Source organism: Cupressus sempervirens, chromosome 7 (assembly GCF_028749045.1).
Source record: "Cupressus sempervirens isolate cs-2001-9-10 chromosome 7, ASM2874904v1, whole genome shotgun sequence".
Lineage (NCBI taxonomy): Eukaryota > Viridiplantae > Streptophyta > Pinopsida > Cupressales > Cupressaceae > Cupressus > Cupressus sempervirens.
This window is the reverse complement of record NC_143124.1, coordinates 94,946,302-94,965,280: the sequence shown is the minus strand read 5'-3', so window position 1 is coordinate 94,965,280 and position 18,979 is coordinate 94,946,302. Positions and strand designations below refer to the sequence as shown.

General features: G+C 35.3%; 1 long non-coding RNA gene across 2 annotated transcripts in view; it reads right to left on the bottom strand.

The window, feature by feature from the left end:
* The window catches only part of LOC149545654 (uncharacterized), a 71,386-nt gene that overhangs the window by 26,932 nt on the left and 25,475 nt on the right, over positions 1 to 18,979 (bottom strand). The window contains exons 2-4 of one of the 2 annotated variants that reach the window (XR_016353612.1): positions 4,826 to 4,930; positions 4,504 to 4,605; positions 1,368 to 4,392 (exon numbers count right to left, since the gene is read on the bottom strand). The exons of the other annotated variant lie outside the window; for it this stretch is intronic. This is a non-coding gene — a long non-coding RNA (uncharacterized LOC149545654). Of the gene's footprint in view, positions 1 to 1,367; positions 4,393 to 4,503; positions 4,606 to 4,825; positions 4,931 to 18,979 lie in introns of those variants that run through there. 2 annotated transcript variants of the gene reach the window in all.

Below are 18,979 nucleotides of genomic sequence, written 5' to 3'. Positions count from 1 at the left end.
TTACTAACTCCATTCAATATATTATCCATTAATTTTGTTTTATAAGTGTTGAGAAACATAATCCTACCAACACATGTTTTCCACCAATCTTTCTTTCTGCCCAATCACTCAAAGTATAATCAATGCAACTCGACTCTAATCACATTGCTCTCTACTATAAAGAAAAGCAATGTCCAAATCTTCCAATCTACTACCACACAAGAAATCACACGCACAATGTGAACTACTAAGCACATAGCCCATTCAATAACATGCTCTGCACATATATTTACTCAACTCCTAACACTCCCAGAAGAAGCGTTGCACACTCCATACCAAAATCGCTGGACAAAATCAAAAACTCTAACCAGAAAATGAGATCATGAACATAAACTACATCCAAGCAAAAATGAATCCTCCACTATTTCAAACTCCTATTCATGTAGTACATGATTCCTCCTCTTTGTCTTATTCACTGCACTATCAAAAACATTATGTGACACTCGTACAACATTGCCCAGCATGAATAAATATATCCGCGTCATTTTTAAGAGAATAACATTATGATTAAGGAGATCAAATTTCCACAATCCATGAAAGCTATGGTGCTTAGCTTCTGGATTAGATTGTGTTGAGATGTTTACCATCAATGTTTCGAATCACACTGTGATCCATCATCAGGATGAGAGAGCAAGAGATGTAAAATAATGTAAGTTCATGTAGTGTGATTCGAAACATTGATGATAAAAATCTCAACACAATCTAATCCAGAAGCTAAGCACAATAACATTATCATTTATAACCACTATTTTAACTAATTTACTGAATCAGCATAATAAAGACAATTCACTATTTTTTGTTCAATGCATTACAGAGTTGTAGATGCAACCTTAGTCACCTCTCCTATGTCCTTGCATCCCAAAAAGAGAGAATGAATTAAAAATTGTATTCCTAAAGAGAAATGCCAAACATTTATATGTGTAGAATGTATATTCCATGGAGCTTTCATAGAAGCCAACTATTTAACACACTTGATAACATGTTAATCTTTCTTGGCGATAAGAAGAATGAAGTTGTCAACCAGCCTAAAAAGTAAAGAACCAACTATCTCAAGCAGACACCCAAGCAGCTCAAACATGCATCCAAGAAACTCAACTAGACAATCAAGCAACTCAAGCACGCAACCAAGTAGCTCAAGCAATCCAAGCAGCACAAACAACTCAACCAGAGAACCAAATATCTTAAGAAAGTAACCAAGTAGCTCAACCATACAACCAAGTAGCTTAAGTAGAAAACCAAGTAGCTCATTCTAATTCTCTATTACTTTGAGTAATCCTTCTAAATTTATAAGACCTTAATCATCAAACTTTGACATCAATGACAACATATTTAACAATGTCCTTTAAACTTAATTGATGAAAATGTTACCACCTTTCATAAGAATTGAGTTTCGACTTTTTGTTGTTGTTGTTGAGAATGATATATCATTCCCCATATTGATCTCCCTTGGATGTCATCGTCAAATGAAAAATTCTCCCCTTTATAGCTTTCGATGAGGGAAAGTCAAACCTCTTCATCTTGTCTTCCCTTTGCAACAATCACAACTGATGCAAATGGGAACCCCCTCTTTCGCTCAGTAGTTGTAGGGTTTTAGCAGTGGAGGTGTTCTCTCAAAGCTCGAAGAGTTAAGTAGTGATTAAATGGTCAAGTAATTAAAGTGTCAGATGTAAATAGGGCGATCAAGGTTAGAGCTCATAGAGGTCAAGTTATAAAAATTTAAGCAAGATTTTTTTAGTCTTGGGACATTATGTCACTCAATTTGTCTAAAATATGTCATACTTGTTAATGGCAAGAGGACTTCAAAATCCCTATGGAAATCAATTCTCCACTCTTAAAATATGCAAAATCCTTCTAAAAATCAAATCTCCACTTAAAGAATGCACTTTGTCCTTGTGAAAATAGAATTTCCACTCTGAAATTGCACTAGCCCTATAAAAATAAATGTCCCACCCCAAAATGGCATAAATCCTAATGAAGTATTACTTTCCACTCCAAAAATAATCAAAATCCCTATGAAAGATGAAATTCCACTTGAGAAATTATAAAAATCCCTTACGGGGTGGGGGTCACTTTTCCATTGATCGAAGATATTTGCAATAAAAAATGTTGTGTCAATGTCCCTATAAGGGTTGAATTTCCCCTTGTGAGCACAGAAACAATGTCCTTGAGCGTGTCAATTTCCACTAGATTCTTTACTTAGAATATTTTTTAGCGTGAAATAGGGAAAGTCCTTGTGATTTTCCCCAATTCCCTAAGAGGATTGTTTTTCTTCTTGAGGGCCATTTAGAATAAATGAAAACATGAGGCATTAGGATTAGATTTGTCCCTATGAAGGACTATTTTGCCCCTTAATGGACAACAAAGCAAGTAAAGTGGAAGTCCTTGTAAAGATTGAATTTCCCCTTAGGAGATGCAAAAAGAAATAAGACAAATTTGAAAGATTTTGGTTGTCCCTGTGCAAGTTGATTTTCCCCTTGAGGGCTAATGTGGATTAATCAAGAAGTAAAGCATGAAAATGGAGGTAGTCCATGAACAAACTGGTTTCCCTTTGAATTTTGATTAACGATAATCAAGTACCAGTCCATATGAGGTTCGAATTTCCCTATTTTGCAATCATGTAATAGATCAAATGAAATGGTGAGGTGGCAATTTGATCTTATATGAGTTGAATCTCCCTTTGAGGGATGAGTAGAGGGAAATGAGAACAAATTCATAAGGGTCTGATGTGTCCTTGAAGTGATTGATTTTCCCTAGGAAGGCGGGGTTGAAGGCATGAGATAAAATGCAGGTGAAATGAATTAAAATTCAATATACATGAATCCCAAGAAGCAAAACAATTATCCCACATTGGCTGTGTGGATAGGATTCAAAGCAAAAACATCTTTAAAAGACTTCCAACAGCAGTAAATGAAATACAATAAAGAATTCAACCAAGGCTTGAGTCAAAAGAAGAGTTAAATTTCTGATAGAAGTGTAGCTACAGCCATCGTAAACTCAGCCACTATTCTGGATAGAGATCTGAAACCAAAGAGTGCCCATAGCAATGCCCATGAGCAAGAACAAAGTTTAAATACCACCAAGAAAGGGCAAAGGCAAGTGAGAGAAGAAGTTTATATGATCAAAATCTGGAGATTCCAGCAGCTATGAGTTTGCAAGAAAAAAATCAGAGATTATAAAGGACAAGTGACAAGGGTGTGTGGAGAACCAGATCTGAATTGCAATAAAATCTGAGACAATCCAAGTGCTTAAAAGGAACTGTAAGTAGTCATTTTCAGATTTAAGTCTGAAAAATCCCATAAAGGTTGGAGTTTTTGTAGAAAATTATAACTAATTTCCAAGTCATCAATCTACATCAGCATCTATTGCAGGGTCTTGAAAGGGCAAGGTTCAAGGACCAAATTCAAGTGACAAAAAGGCTGAAATACATTTATTATGTCTGTAGTTTCTCCAAGACGGACAATTTCTTCAGAAAAACAGAAAAAATTATTAGGTTGCTCATTCATATCAAGGGATTTGCTGAATTTGTAAGGATCATTTTCACTGGGTCTTAAAAGGGAAAATCATCAAGGTATGTTTCAGACCATGTCCTCAGAAAATCAGATACGCGGCTTATGACAGAGGGTTTTTGTTTTCGCATTTGAACCTTTAGATATCTCCGTACTCTTGTCAAGTCACGTAGTTAATGATGTAATTGCATTGAAATTAGATTCAATTAAAGAACTTTCTAAACTTGTTGCAGGGCTGTCCCAAGAAATCAGATTAGTGTATTATTGGTAAAATCTTATGTTTGCGTTTGAAGTCTAAACAGGTCATCTAAGCCATTGTTTTAGTAGCTTATGAGTCTGATTGCACCCATTTGCAGACTTAGTCCTCAAAAAAAATCTTCAATTTCATAGCTTCAAGATTCTGATTTTACCAATTTTGTGGCAGTAAAGGGATTAATTTTGTGCTCTTAATGCGACAGTCCTCAGACTTGAAATCTCTCTCATTCGGTTCTAAGTCTCATTTGCAGCCATCAAACACATTTTTCTAAGTGTTGGAATCGAATTTAATGACAAAACCAAAGGTTAGAGAGGTCTAAACTATCTCACTTCTAACTTCCTAACAGGACTATGGCTGAGAACAAGGTAGAAGCAGCAAAGAAGGCCCAAATAAAGAGGTTGATGAAAGGATTCTATTTTTAGTCCCTGATATCTTGCAAGTGGAAGGTCAATGACACCAATATGGAGGACTTGGATATGAGGAAGTTCGTAACAATGAACCTGGATAAAAGTCACCATATTGTGTAGACATGAATATATCTGAAATAATACTGGTGTTTGCAATAATAACGTGAAGGGGACATCAAAACACCTGCAGCATTAAAGATGTAAGAAGTGTTACAAGACATATTAAGCTGTGATAAAAATGACACAAAAAGGGCAATGGAAATGCTGCAAACAATTACAAAGATGTGAGTATTGCCTTATAGAGTCAATAATTATATTCAGCCATCACTTGAAATATGATCAAGCATTCAGAAAGATGGTGCCCAATAAATAACAACTTGTGGAATGACAGCAACATCTGCATAAAACAATCATGCATAACAAAGGCAATGTTACACCCAAAGATATCTACAAAGACTTCTGAATTTAACTTCACCATTTATAGAAGCTACAAGTAGAAACAAGCACACAAGCGAACATATAGAGGAAGCAGAAACAATAAACATATGCTATTCAACTTTGGATTGGGCAGATTCCTGTGCGCACATAGACAACGATGAGGAAGGTTCAGAGCATACCCAGACACACATATGCATAGCCCGATACATAATTATTTATGTTGAGACCAAAGCAGAGTTCCAGATGGCAGAATTTGAGCCATGTCACACAAAGGACAAATGAAGCTGTTCATGGCAGAGATGGAATTATTTGGTGACAACTCTGAAAGCAATGAAGACCAGAATGATGTTGCGAATAAATAGAATATATCTACAGTGGTAACATGTTGATAGCACTGACCAGAGTAAGCCGTCCACGCAAAGACAAAGAGCATTAATATATAAAGACGACAATTATATAAATGATTTCCTTATTGACCTTTGACAGAAATATTAATTCAAGTGAAGACATGCGATTATATAAAACAGAGACTTCATTTTGTGCCATCGGGTTTCCCAGATTGGCCAATAATACAGCCACGATAAAAAGGATTAAGACACTGCGGCAAATACATTTCTAGTTATGCACGGGAAAACACCTCGATAATCTTCTAAAGTATAAATATTAAATACTTATGAAATAGGAGATACAATTCTGCTTGGCCATACTAATCACTCTCTGATTATAAAAGTTATGATTGGTATTGAAAACAAATGCAAATCTTTTAAAATACATATGTATCGAAGGTGGATATTGTGTTTGCCAAAAGTATATTTTGACAAGTTTAATATTAACAAAGGAATATGTTATTAACAAACTTATGCGACCAAGTGACATGACTTTTAAATTTGAAAAGTCACATCCTAACATGTTCAAGATATATAAGAGAAATAAATTATTTTTAAATGACAAATCAGCAGTTTGAGCAGCTTGGATGAGAGAAGAGCTGAAATATATATATATATATATTAGTCCCTGCCTATTATAGGCAGGGAACTAATATTTTCAGTAGCACCTGTCAATTAATTTGCTAAGTAAAAATAATTCAAGATTCTAAAGTTTAGAAACTTAATATTTTCAGTAGCACCTGTCAATTAATTTGCTAAGTAAAAATAATTCAAGATTCTAAAGTTTAGAAACTTTTATTTTTTAAATCAATTTCTGTATACTAATTCCTTTTTTCTTATTGGCTGATGTTTATTTTCTTGGGGTTTAATTTATTTTTCAGACCAAAAATACAATATATAAGCTTCCAGAAAGTTCTCTATTTGTCTCTTCTTAACAGATAAGAAATTCGAGAACGTTCTTCTTCCATAGCTAAGCTTCTCTTAACCTTGTTCATGATGCAACCATCCTCGCCTATTGCACATCCTCTACCAGAGCCAGAACGAGGTCAATATTTGTTGTTATAAAAAGGGACATAATAGAGTCTAATGAGTTTTACATTAAGAATGAGGACATGGTTTTCTATTTTGTCTAACAGTGAAGCCCTGCGGGGTCATGATTTTGAATATCCAACATGGGTTTTGCAGGTACGGTTGGAGCTTCTGATTTTGATTGATTAAAAACACAACAGCTTGAATTTGTTCTCTCCTTTGTCTTCAACAGGCTTGGGATTTTTTAGTTTCTGCTTCTTTTTGCCTATTTTGGTCTTGACAACACAAATTTCTTAACCTGAAAGCATTTCTTTTTAAAAGAGTACAAGAATCACATGCAATTGTGCACAGTTTTCACATGATTTGGTGGGCAGAGACTGTTAAATGGACAAACGATTTTCCTGCAGAAGCATATTTTCCACTAAAATCTCTGCTTGGCACTTCGGTCGCCTTTAACATCCTATCCAACTATTTCTACCTAATCAATGGTTTTCAGCTTTCTAGACGAAAATGAATTGCAACCTGGAGATGACAGTTTTAGAGCTATAGACAATCTCCACAATTCCCAGAAGCGAACATATTTCCAGGAATGAGACAAATGTATTAAGCATTTGTGAGACAAATTTGTTTATCTGAGCATCCTACCATTCTAGGGATTTTGCAGTCTCCAGGCCCTTTGCAGTCCCGCACCAGGTCGAATGATGTCAATGTCTGAGCTGGCACTTTGCACTCTCTTCTTCATTGATTACTGTGTCATTATTGATTTGATTTTACTGTTGCAGGTAATAATAATATTGCTGACAAAACCAAAGAGGCATTTTTTTTGCACGGATTATAGTATTAAATCAGTAGATATCCATAAGGTATTTTGAAACAAAATATTCTTGGAGAAGAAATCTAATCTCATTTTCTCTTTATAATTTTAAAAACTAATTTTCGAATTTAACAAAATAAAAAATTAATAGATTAATAAAGTTCCATTTATTTATTTATTTTAAAGCTATTCTTTGTTATATAATTTAGTAATTTTAATTAATGTGTTGCAAGCTTAGTTTGAGGTTTAGAAAAAATATTGTTTAAAAAAAATTAAATAATATATTTGTAATTTTTTTGATAATTCTTGTTTTTAATATCATTATTAATAGTAGTATATAAATAGATTGAATTGACATTTTTTAGTACCAATTAATTAATATAATTATTTTTTGAATAAATTTTCCTAAATAATATTATATTATTTAAATTTTTACATTGAAATATTTATCTTCAAGTCACAGTCACTGATCAAATTAATTACTTCTTCTATCTATTTCATAGTTGAGATAGTTAATTTTTACATTTATAAATATCAAATAACAAATTTCACCTTAAATATACATATATACAAGCATATAAACAAATACAAAGGTATATTTATTAAATATCTTAAAAAATTTCCAGACCAATTAAAAAAAATGTTAAAATTTAACTTCTTTTAAAAACAATTGAAAAATATTAACAAGATTTTTTAAAAGAAAACTTCAATTATGGGATGAATCATAATTAGCTATAACATAGAATACAAGATTGAAATAACTATAAAAATGATTAAAGGAAAAAAGTTTGAAATAAAAAAGGTTATGATACTATGTGTCTCTCTTTTTTATGACTAGTTTAATTGTTTGATTACATGCTAAAGTTAGATAACTGAAAATAAGGCAAGGACTCCAGCTCAACCAGAGCTCTTGTTTATTTATTTAGTCAGAATTTTTAAAGGAGTGTGAGGAGTGCCAAATATATATATATATATATATAAAAGATTACCTGACGTAGAGGCAAAAGAAATCACATAGTTTCCATCATCAGTTGTAAAAGCAACAAAGACAAAGGTGGAGTTTTCGATTCAACATTAGAAGTGGGAGTAGATGCTTCCAATGGTTTGAAGCTTGCAAATAGCAGGAATTGTAGCTTCCAATGGGTTGTTGCTCATAAAATTGAGGTTGAAGCCTCTTGTACGTTGGAGACTACAACGTTTTGTAAAAGATCAAAGATATATATAAAGGCAGCCGTGGTTTTTCTTGCATTGGGTTTGGTTTTTCTTGCATTGGGTTTCCACGTAAATCTTGTGTTAGTGTTGTTGCCCCGATAATTTTTGTGACAGAGAGATAGAGAGAGAGAGAGAGAGAGAGAGATTATTTTCCTTCTTTTCAAAACATATTCTCTCTCCTCGTACTACCTCTCTCCACATACTAAAACTTCTTGAAAGAGGTTCAGGTTTGGATTGCTTTCTCTCACACAAAACTTTCTCTCTCCACGTACTAAATATACTCTCTCTACATACTCAAACTTTTTAACCTAATCCTAACCCGAACTTTCCAACCAAACTCTAACTTTAAAACAACCACCGGCTGGAAATAAAGTGCACAGATATAATCTGGAAAACTAGTTTTATCGATAGGGAAAGCCATCCTTACAATTATATAGCTATCTAATAGAATGTTTTAGTTCCTAGCTCACGACACATTTAAAACTAGTCAAGATAGAATTCAGAGTCTTTGTGTTGGGCCCATTTACCATTGCACCAAAAGCCATGACTATTAGTGAACATGGAACACCACATAATTAACCACCTGTGGGTAGGGGAGCGCGTCGCATCACCCAACAATCTCCCCCTCGACGCGCATACCAGGTGCTTACGCGGGTCGGGAAGGCACCGGGGAGATTTGAAGCCATGACCAGGCCAAAACTAGGCTCTGATACCAATTGTTGGGCCCATTTACCGTTGCACCAAAAGCCATGACTATTAGTGAACATGGAACACCACATAATTAACCACCTGTGGGTAGGGGAGCACGTCGCATCAACCAACACTTTGCAGGTTGCACCAAGATCTAAGCATCATCTTCCGATCTGCAGCATAATTACATTGATCTTGAGAAGATGCAACCAAAATTACATATGTTGGAAGCAGATTAGAGCAATAGTCTTTGACAGTATTATAGCTCTTGTCACTCTGATGTCTTCATGTTACCTTGATACATATAAAAAAGGCATGCGAAGTATTTGACAGAATGATCATTGGAGTCATATTATATTCATGGTGTGAGTCCAAGTAAATTCTCTGAAATTGCGTTGCCAAGCCGTGAGCAAGGAAAGTTTCAAGCAGAAGAAAAATATTCAATGGAAGCACAGACGTAGCACATGATATGTTTGACTGAATGTCATTGCTATCACTTCCGTGAGCTACTCAACGGTGGTTGTAAGCACTTGAACCATGGAACACAGGTAGAAGGTAAAAGAGCCAAGTTTTATTAAGACATCACCATGCACATGAGTTGTTTAATTCCAACCGCAAGCAAGGAAAGTTCGAAGTAGAGGCAAGACACACCTTTGTTCAATAGTTTCCACAAAAACCAAAAATTGAGCATGTCAAAGGATTCGGCATTAAACCCGTTTGACAAATTATCAAATATAGAACCGAGGATGCCAGAGAGGAGATAGAAAAGGCAGTGAACTGTTTGGCTTTATGTCCTCAACCCAATGCAGCCGCAGGTGTAAAGCATGTAAACTATTTGAATGAATGTATAATTCCCCAGCCAATAGCGGTTTGATTGCTAGACTGAAATTTCAACCTATTTCGTGTAGACAAGACATGTGAACCTCTTGGCAAAATTGTCCATCATTTCTCCAACCCACTGCCTTGATGGGAATTTGAAATGAGTTGCGGTTGTTTGACACAATGCATTGAAAGCATCGAAATGAAGTGAAGTATGCGAATAAGGCACTAAAATCTACGTTGAACAAGCTTAGACCAGGCATGTGAACTGTTTTACGAGATGCTCATGCTCTATCTGAAGTCAAAAAAAAGGAAATCAGTACCTTTGAGACTCAAAAACAAAAGGTGCAATACATGGCAGTATACTGAAGCATTCAAGTGTTTGATGCAATACCAAATGCTGGATTCGAGAAGAGTGTAGCTTTTAAGCGATTCTCACTACATCTAAAATATCGAAGCATGAAATCAAGGGGGAACATGCCATGTATTTGATTGAATACATCACCAAGATGCTATTTTAACACACTCCATAGTTGACAAGTACCCATGCAGAATAAAATATTTAGAGAAACCATTGGGGAGTCCATGATCTTAAAAAGAGAATGTGAAGTAACCCTCATCTTCCTAGCCTGCAACAGTTCAATGAAAACATCGAAATGCATGAAAACTGTTTGACATAATGTCTCTATTGTATATGAAATGTGTTCACTATTTAGAAGAAGTAAATGGACCAAAATGGTATTGATAAAGGTTTAAAAATATCTTGTGAATGCAATATATAGCTTATTTGAAGACGTGGATACACAAAGTAAAATAAGAACCATGCATAGAGTTGCGCCTATATGGTTTTCAATATGTTAAAGACGTTGTTCTATCATAAAATGATGGACTTAAAATAAAGAAACAATGTCGTTGAGACACTGTTGTGAAAGGAGAGCTCAATTCTCAACTTCCTATTTACAAAGCTTATCATTTCAATTATTTGAATGCTCCAGATAAATGATGGAACCTACAAGTGAAATGGAGATTTTGATAAAGTTTTACAATTGCCTCAAGGAAATGGAACACAGAGTTTGATACGAGAAAAAGGGAACATTGACTTCATATTTGACATCGCACCAGGACAAGGAGTTGTAAGCAATACTATGAGGTACAAATTCCAAGGTAAGGAGCCTCCCGTGATACTAACAAGCATGCTTCCTGAGGTATCAGATACAAAGATGGGGCATATGAAAATTGCAGACTTTTGGAAAATGATGATCAGTGAAGATAAATCACCCCTGGCGCAACAAACATTGGAAAATGGTCTAGCCCATGCAGGAAGACACCTACTTATAGTTCAATGTGCGGAACTAGTTTTGGAATGTATCAAGGCATATGATCAGAATTCCAGGGACATCAAGACCTCTGGAGGTAATATCATGGCAAGGCTAGATCCAGTGTCTATCTCCATCACATTCATACTACCAGTAAAGAAGAATTCAGAGACATCTAAAGAAGGTGCCCAAGGATACTTCCATCAAAATAAGAAAACATGTCTAAATGTCATTGCTAGGAGTTGGCTGGATCAACCTAGAAGAGGACAGTCCCAGTTACCAAGAGTGCTACATAGAAATATCTTTAATGAAGACATTTTTGATATGATAATTCTTTTCAACAAGGTAGTGGGAAATCAAACTACTGAAGATTTTCAAGATTGGATGTTTTTGTACATTAGAACCATCACTACTGGAAAACAATTTATAGACTGGGGAGAAATGATTAGTGATGCCCTTCATCACCAGTTAACCGGATTCAATACAAGTCAGGGATTTTACATATCCTCGTACCTAAGGTACGCAATTGCTAGTATGAAGTCATGGCCTGGTCTTAATCCTTATGGGGAGTATAACTTAACCACGTAAATTTATAATTATTATCCCCAGTTGCAATTAAAACAAAGCAATGCACACTTCCCCAGGGTGAACAATGCTTTTTCTATGCTCACAGCCAGAGAGCTACAAGGAGATATAGGACTCTGAATTTCTCTTGAAGCAGCCAGTCTCATCAGTACTTATGGTAGCTTCTTCATATAGTACCCCCAATTCACTTACATCCGCATTGGAGGTTTTCAAGATTGTCCTCTCATGTTGCCTCGCTTCGTAGATGACAGGTTGGTGCTTTCAGAAGTTTGCAGGCAAATTGGTCAGGTAAACAAAAAGTGCAAGAACAAAAGATCAATTCCTTTCCCAATTGGCATTGGGCACTACAATTGTCTTTCTTCTTCGGATGCTCAAAATATCGAGAGATCCATGGTGAACATAACTTTGCACTCTTTCCACAGTTGCTTCCCATTTGATGGCAGCAGGTATGTTAAAAATAACTTGGCACTTGGACCCAGCTATCTCCATTTCCCTACAATGGAAGATTATTGGGCGAACTGTGAAAATGACTTCGAAGTGAGGAGAAGGGACTAAATGAGATTCACAATACAACAAATCATTGATTACAAAATGGGATGGTATGTGACAGGCATAAAAGAGGACAGGTCAGACTTAATTGATCCTTTCTTCTTCGAGCAGATACAGTTGTTAGAATTGTTGTATATTAATTGGTCTCTGTCAAAATTGAAAGACCTCAAGGAAAGGACCTTCTTTTTTATTCAACAAATTGAAAATTGGTTAAAGAATAAAGTTAAAAAAGCCATGACTACTAGGTCAACAGGAAGAGGTAGTGCAAAGAAAATTAATAATTCCAAGGAAGGTACATCAGTTTCAGCCATTCCATCTTCTATCCCTACTTCTTTTGGTTCTTTACATAGCACACAAGGTGGAGATGATGGTGAAGATCCAGATAAAGGAGTTGATCTAGTTTCAACATGTGAACTCAACGCAGTCACCAGGAAGAGGAGATCAAAACCCAAGGAGAAGACTTTAAAACCAATTCAAAAGATGATAGATGAAGCGATGAACGCTTTACCATCATCATTCGTAGATGAAATGATTCAATACATAACATCTCCTGCATGCTCATTGTCTCCTGAAAGTGCGGAAGCAACTCAAGAGGTGCCAGTTGTAGAAAATGTACATAACTTGGATTTATCATCTACAGTCCTACAAGTTCCTTCAGTAATCAGCCCATCTACCAATACCTCAACATCTTGGTTACAACAAAGTTTGGAGAGAAAGAAGAAAAGGATGATTCAATTGGAAGCACCAAATCTGGATACCGTAGCTGATTTAGTGCATAAAGGTGCAAAGATAAAGAAGACTAGAATAGGTTCTAGACTAGCAGTGAATCCTACCATAGGAAACTTATTTGTTGAAATTGTACAACCAGTCGTAGAGAAAGACAAATGAGGCAAGCGAAGCTGATTTCAGCATAACTAAAGTGGATCTAGGCCGGACCACCCATGAGGGAAGAGAGCACAATTTTTAAGTGTCAGCTACTATCCTGATGGAATAGTGAAGGAGAGATAAACAAGCTAAGAATCAACTCAAGTGTCAAGTTCAAGCCCTTTCTTCATGCATCCAATTGATGGTCGGTGATTCTTTTCCAAATCCTAGCTAATCTACGGAAATCACAGGAGATCCCAAGAAAATGTTTGATGAAGAAACCATTTGAGACATAGGAGAATGCTAAACTTATGGTAAGATGGTGAAAGCATGGATAAAATGCATGAAAGAACGAGCATCAAGCTTATTTCAGGAGGTTAAGGTTACATATGCTAAAGCGGATCATATACAACAAAACATTCAAAAAGAGTTAACAACTCTCAAGGAACAACAAACATTCTGGAGAGAAATTGATGCTAATTTAGTAGACCTTAAAGGAATGGGCAGCGATATAGTCAAATCGCTGAAGTTGATCACCAGTAGAGAAGAAGAGCAAATTGACATATGGTTGGAAAACATCAGATGGAAGAATGATAGCATGAATCAACAATTAAATGGAGAGCAATTCTTAAACTCCTGCAAGTTACTGAAAAAGAAGACCTTGGGGAATATACCGATGATTGTAGAAGGTATCCCTATTAGCGAACACACCTAAGATCCAGACATATCTTCCATTTTGGAATGCATAAAGGTAAAGATCAGCACCGAACTTGGCCGTAAACAAAGTTCATAAGCTAGCATTATGACGAGATTGAGCAGTCTCTCAGCGATGTTCCTGTATTCAAAACTTACCAAGTTATGTCCTAGAGTTGGATGAAGTTAGAAAGAGACACGATCTATGCAAGCTGAAAATGCAAAGTTTAATCATTATTAAAAACAAGGGTTTGGCACAATTCATCAAATCATTTAGAGCATACAAGGCAAACTTGACTCAGCTACTCACAGCACCTACAAATCAAAGAGCAAGCTCAAGAAATATCAGTGATCATAGTTGAAAGTTAGAAGTGGATATGTCTAAAGTTGTCTCAGATTTTTGTTTATACATTTTGTAAAGAGGTCAACTTTAGAATCAATTTTGGTTTTGGTCAATGTCTTAAATTTTCTAACTGTAAAGCATTGGAAGTTAGAGTTGGTTACAAACTACCTTCGGAGTAGTCCAAACTCTAACTTTTTTAGTAGCTACGAACCCAAAAGGTTAGTTATTCTAGAATAGCTATAAATTTATAAACCTCAATGTAATAAGGGACTTTTTGGACTTAGAGACAAGGAACACTTATGTGTTGATAACAAGGCAATTTTTGGAAAGTGTGTACAATTGTTGTTCTTGTAACCAGTCATTTCTTATGCTCGTGGTGCTAAGAAATAAAAGAAAGTACATTTGGCGTTCTCTTTTCTAATGAATCTGAATTGTTGAAGTGTTGATTCATCAGTATGAGTATTTTCATGGTATGGTGTAAGTATTCATGAATCGCTAAATTAGCATTGTGTCAGTGATAGCTCTCAAGCGTAGTTCTTGATTGTTTTCATTAGCAGTTTACATTGATTTTATGGAAAGATTGAAGTCATGTGGTGCATTCGCTATTAAAGGTTTCCTTTTTATATTCTAAGTTCTAATCATCTTTATTGAAAAATCAAAATTTTATTTTATGAGGGAGCTACCCCTCTAAACACAGAGGGAGGCCGGATATCAAGGGCCAATCCAATTGTTGGAGAAATCGATTTGCCACACACTCCATTGGGCCAAATTGCGTATTTTCTAAGTGACAAATATGTTTACAAACATGTGTTCAAGTGCATAATTGTCTAAATCAGTTATTATTGTGGCAATTGTTAGAATAAAAGTTTTAAATTGTAAAAACTGTTATTATACTAATTCACCCCCCCCCCCCCCCCCTCAGTATAATTGTGTGCTCTTCAATTGGTATCAGAGTCAATACCTTCTCTAAAGCCTAACCGCTTTAAGGTAGATCTAAAAGAGCACAATAGGCGAACTCTTTCAAAACAAAATGCCAATGCTTGATGGGACGAATTGTGCCTACTGGAGTATTAAAATGGATACTTATCTGACGATTATTGATTTTGATGTCTGGCAATAAGTTGTCAATGGTTATACATTGCCGCAAAACCCACCAATAGATGCAGCTGAAAAGAGAAAATGTGAAAACAATGCCAAAGCAAAACATGTAATTTTGTGCAGTCTTGCCGAATCAATATTCTCAAAAGTTATGCACTATAGATCGGCCAAGGACATTTGGGACAAACTGAAAAATGTTTATGAAGGAATCGAGAATGTAAAGAAATCCAAACTTCAAACTCATTGGAAAGTATTTGAAAGTCTCAACATAAAGGAAGATGAGAATATAGCCACTTTTCTTGATCATGTAAATGATGTTGTTAATTCTATGCAAGCACTTGGTGAGGAAGTAAAAGAAAGTCTTGTAGTTGAAAATATTTTAAGATCGCTACCTATGAAGTTCAATTCTAAAATATTTGCAATTAAAGAAAAAAAAGTTTAGAAAAATTGACAAAAGATGAATTGCATGCAATTCTTATTGCTTATGAAATGACAATCAGAAGCAATGAATCAAAAAAAGAAATAGCATTTAAAGCATCCAAGAAAAATAAAAGCAAAAAAAAAATGTCAGGTGAGAGCTCGGATAGTGAATCAGACAAAGAAGAAGCTTACTTCATGAGAAGGCAAAAAGGAAAGAATGGAAAAAACAAAGGAAATTTTAAATGCTTTAACTGCAGAAAACTAGGCCACTATGCATCTAAATATCCTTTTAACAATAGTGACTCCAACGAAGATGAAAATGAAGCATTCAAAAAGAAGAAACGAAAAAAGAACAAATTTAATAAATAGAAACAATTTCAAAAGAAGATTAAAAAAAAAATTTACTCCAATAAGAAAAGCAGCTCTTTGGATGAAGTTAGTGAGGATTGGCCAAGTGATGAGGAGGATGAAGTTCTCTTCTTGGCTGAAGCTGATTTTGCTACAGTGGCAGACCAGACAGTTTCTGCTACAGGAACTAACAGGATTAAAAATGCTACAGGAAGTTATGCAGAAAGTTAATGTCATGTTTTAAAGTGGGTTTAAATTTTGATGTTTGTAATAAAGTCGTATGTTGTGGTGGCATAAAGGGAGGAGTGATTCAATAAACTCTCCAAATATAACCACTTAGGGCAAAGTGTGTTTCATTTGGATGTTTTTGTCAGTTTTCTTTAAGTGTCTTCATGTGTGTTATATAATTAAAAGACCAACTATGAAATCGATAGCAACAGAAAACTTCCAACAGCTGGAAAGTTGGAGACAGATTGAGTTGATTCAAAAACGATTTTCTTTCTTGTTTTTAGGGTTGGCGTTTCACATTCCCAATCACAAAGATGGTAAAGTATTCAAAAAGGCGTATTTTTGTAACCGAAGGGATTGGGTTTAAGGAGAGAAATAGAAAGTCTTCGAGTTTTTATGATCTGCAATTTGAATGTGTGATTTTTTCTTTGTTTCTTTCCAAAATCAACATTCTGAATCCTACAAACATATCAATGTCTTTGTTTTGGAATAGCAGCACATTGATCAGGTTTTGAATCTAAGTTAAATTTGTTGTTTTGGAATTTGTTTAGGAAAACCAGATTTCTGAATTGTGAATGTAAATTGTTGTTGTTTTGAGGGTCGCATTAGTGGATGGTAGCCTATTAGACTCTCTGCGATCTATTTTTCTGGGATCATAGGAGAGTCGTGTATTTTATATTTTTATTTTGCATTTGTTTTTTTATGTTTCGGTTGATTCAATCTATGCCCGCGTGGAAAGGAATTTCATGTTCACGGTAAATATATTCATGTATTCACTGAACTGTTGAAATCACATAGTTGATATGTGATAGGGGGAAAAGTTGTTTTATATATGGAATATGCAGAAGTTGTAAGTGCCTGAATATTTCATGATCGATGGTCAGGTTGTGCTCAAGTTTTAAATCCACGCAAGCAGAAAAGGTGGTGTAGATTTGACTATGAAAAATGCTATTTGATAGTCAGTTTGTAGTCGGATTAATGTTAAGTTTTCTTTTCCCGAAAAGGTATTTCAAATACGTCGCAGAAGAGTCGGGTCAGTCTCTATTAAGTTGATGCAGGAAATTGAAATGTGGCGACAGGAGGTCAAAAAAGTTACTGTCACATGTCAATTTATCAATGGGTATTGAGAAAATCAGTTGGTTAGCAAGCTGAAGGAGTTTATAATCTTTCCTGAAGGTGTATGTGCCCCTTGAAGCAACTCAGTTGAGTGATTAATTTCCTCCTAAGTTTTCCAAGGTGAGGCTCTGCATCATTTTTGGTATCAAAGCTCAACGAAAGGTTTGGGAAAAAATGGTTGTATGTGTTTGTGCGGTCATAACAAAGTTGAGAGAAGAACCTGAGAAGTCCAAGAGACTAGGCAAAAAGAAAAGATCCTAGGTGAGGCACACTGGAGCAAGGGGATGTAGCTTTAATAGCGAGATTGTACCTTTTTAGAAGGTATCAACCGAGAAAGGATTCACAGTTGAAGATAGAGGAAAAGAATAAACGTGAAGAAGAAAAGATAAAACAAAGAGAAGAGGCAAGCACGATACAAGAGGAGATAAAAAGTTTGAGAAGGAAACTTGAAGAGAATGAAGCTAAGTTGAAAGACGATAAAGTGCAGCAAGAAGAAGTGCAGCAAGTAACTATTGATGAGAGGAGTAACGAGACAAGTCCTATGGGATTTGAGTGTGAACAATTTGTGGTGGAACAGTAATGTCTCCTTTGAAAATAGAGATGAGTACAAAGCTGGAAGGTACTCCTATGAAAGAGAGTTTGGAGGCAAATGATGAAGCCTTAAATATGCATGGTGAAGCAAAACGCCAAGAGGAATGACATGAGGATGAAGATAAATAATGTGTAGTAGCAAGTCATGAAGAAGAACCTGATTTATGAGAAGAGATTGCATCCATCATGGGAGAATGGCAAAGCAATGGTGGTAGTATGGAGACTCAACATGAAGAAGTTTCCAAATAAGAGATATCTGATGTTGTTATGAAAAAAGAAGATGAGGCTGAATATGTTTATGACAAGGTAACAAGTTCTGAATATGTTTATGAGAAGGTAACAAATTTTGAATATGTTTATGAGAAGGTAACAAATTCTGTTTATGTTTATGACAAGGCTGAGGAAATTCAGATTGAGAAATCTAATTTGGTTCCAAGAGAAGAGACTATAGAAAAGTTGGTTATGGGTTATGAAAGGGATCAAGTATTTGTGTATTATCTATGTATGGAGATATGACATGTTTGTGAGGACAAGAAAGAGGTTGGCAAGCGTATTTGATGGAGTTTCAAATGTATGCAGTTTTAGAGGTCTTACATGTGATAAAGTTGTTATTGGAAATTAATGATCAGGAACAAATAGTTTTCATGTTATGAAACAGAGACAAACCAAAGATTAAGATGAAGAAGGAAAGACAAATCCAAGGGAGTCAAGGCCAAGAAAATGCAAGATTGCAATTGGAAGATGAGTATAAGCCTAAAATAAAGATGAAGAAATGTTTTTCTTTTCTAATATTTATTTTTGCGGGTGTTTCTAAGAAGATTCAAATGAGACAATATAGTCAGTATTTAGTTAAATGGAAGAACAAACCTGCAACAGAAGATATTCGGATGGATGAGAAACAAATCAACAAGCATGGTTGATCACTACAACATCTCATCTCAAGAGGACTTGAGATTCATTCTACAGGGGAGTATGCTACAATGGCAAACCAGATAGTTTCTGCTATAGGAACTAACAAGATTAAAAATGCTACAGGAAGTTATGCAGAAAGTTAATGCCATGTTTTAAAGTGTGTTTAAATTTTGATGTTTGTAATAAAATCCTATGTTGCAGTGGCATAAAGGGAGGAGTAATTCGATAAACTCTCCAAATATAGCCACTTAGGACAAAGTGTGTTTCATTTGGATGTTTTTGTCAGTTTTCTTGAAGTGTCTTCATGTGTGTTACATAAT